Raw genomic sequence first — 2500 nt, forward strand, 5'->3', positions numbered from 1 at the left:
ATGTTTATAATCATATGCCATACACCGGGGGACGATGCCGCGAGGTGTAGCTAGCTAGTGCAGTCGCACCGCTACTACTGTACAGAGATAGAACAGGCATTGACTATACATACATTAAGCTTATACACGGCGGTGCTTAGTAATACGCGCAGTCATCGGAATATAGATAACACATACAACTGTCCCTATACATGCTGAACGTCTGTGCACACAATGTCAACCACACGTCACCCACACACTCCATCACCCACTAGTCTATGCCTGTAACAGACGCAGACACAACATCTAAGTACCAGCATGGAACAACATCCAGTGCATCCTCTCGGCCACAGTACACCATCCACACTATGATAACCAGACCGGGACGTCGAACCAGAAAACTGAATATCCCACTCTTCCTACAACCACCATTGCTCAGATACGCCACCAACACCCACACATGTCCTACACAGGGGTGCACCCAACAGCACCACACTGCCGCATCTCACAGCACATAAACAATGGCAGGAATGAAAGACACAGGTGTGCCACTCCTTTGCCACAAACACAGAACGGGCGCGCCACCTGCCATGAGCCACAAGTGCAACTGACGTGACATATCTGATAGTGCCTCAGGCGTCCACTTACTACCATCACTATCAACGAACCTCGCCACCCCACCCCCCCCCCCACACACACCATCCCTTAACCCAACTTCTGCCTTAACCTAACCCAACTTCTGCCTTAACCTAACCCAACTTCTGCCTTAACCTAACCCAACTTCTGCCTTAACCTAACCCAACTTCTGCCTTAACCTAACCCAACTTCTGCCTTAACCTAACCCAACTTCTGCCTTAACCTAACCCAACTTCTGCCTTAACCTAACCCAACTTCTGCCTTAACCTAACCCAACTTCTGCCTTAACCTAACCCAACTTCTGCCTTAACCTAACCCAACTTCTGCCTTAACCTAACCCAACTTCTGCCTTAACCTAACCCAACTTCTGCCTTAACCTAACCCAAGTTGCGCCTTAACCTAACCCAAGTTGCGCCTTAACCTAACCCAAGTTGCGCCTTAACCTAACCCAAGTTGCGCCTTAACCTAACCCAAGTTGCGCCTTAACCTAACCCAAGTTGCGCCTTAACCTAACCCAAGTTGCGCCTTAACCTAACCCAAGTTGCGCCTTAACCTAACCCAAGTTGCGCCCTAACCTAACCCACGTTGCGCCTTAACCTAACCCACGTTGCGCCTTAACCTAACCCACGTTGCGCCCTAACCTAACCCACGTTGCGCCCTAACCTAACCTACGTTGCGCCCTAACCTAACCTACGTTGCGCCCTAACCTAACCTACGTTGCGCCCTAACCTAACCTACGTTGCGCCCTAACCTAACCTACGTTGGGCCCTAACCTAACCCACGTTGCGCCCTAACCTAACCCACGTTGCGCCCTAACCTAACCCACGTTGCGCCCAAACCTAACCCACGTTGCGCCCTAACCTAACCCACGTTGCGCCCTAACCTAACCCACGTTGCGCCCTAACCTAACCCACGTTGCGCCCTAACCTAACCCACGTTGCGCCCTAACCTAACCCACGTTGCGCCCTAACCTAACCTACGTTGCGCCCTCACCTAACCCAAGTTGCGCCCTAACCTAACCCACGTTGCGCCCTAACCTAACCCACGTTGCGCCCTAACCTAACCCACGTTGCGCCCTAACCTAACCCACGTTGCGCCCTAACCTAACCCACGTTGCGCCCTAACCTAACCCAAGTTGCGCCTTAACCTAACCCACGTTGCGCCTTAACCTGCCCTGTAATTGTTAGTTATATGAATCTAGGAATTCGTGTAGCGTTGCCTAATTGCAACCATCTCAACATAGTTCACTTCGCGCACACTGTGGTGTTCTGCGTATTGATTCATTTTACGGTGCGTACCCTCACATCTTGCGAGTGTTGCTTACTTTCCACATGGTCCCGCTATCCACTGTATTGTGTACTGCAATAGGACGTATATCGCCCCCGCCCCCCCCCCCTCCCCTCCTGTCACCTCTAGCTCGTCGGTCAGGAGTTCGCGTGTTGAATGCGCTTCGCAGCTGTGCAATGGCATTCGCATACGTACGCTGGCCACCTTCCACGTGTTCTTTCGTGCACACGTCGCAGCGTGTATGTATGCTGATGGAGTGCGTCGTGACACACAACATCCAGGCATGCAAGACTCGTAGAAGTCGCAAATGTAGATGGATGTCTACGTTTGCTGCCCAAGTTACGCAAATGAACTGGAAATCCGTTGTTGCGCGGTTGTTCGCGCTGGAGGTGAATCGTTGATATCGACGATCGGTACAGGTATTAACCGGTTGCTTCAGCGACACCCGTCATACCCACGAACGTGAGTGGGCATGTGGGTATGAAGCGATACGCGGCGGTGGCTGGGTGGGACCGTCCCCGGCCGGTGAGGGGGGGGCGCCCGGCGTGCTGGCCGCGCGCTGCGTGGGCGCACGCGCGGCAGCCGGCTGGTGGGGGCG

Source organism: Schistocerca nitens, chromosome 7 (assembly GCF_023898315.1).
Source record: "Schistocerca nitens isolate TAMUIC-IGC-003100 chromosome 7, iqSchNite1.1, whole genome shotgun sequence".
Classification (NCBI taxonomy): domain Eukaryota; kingdom Metazoa; phylum Arthropoda; class Insecta; order Orthoptera; family Acrididae; genus Schistocerca; species Schistocerca nitens.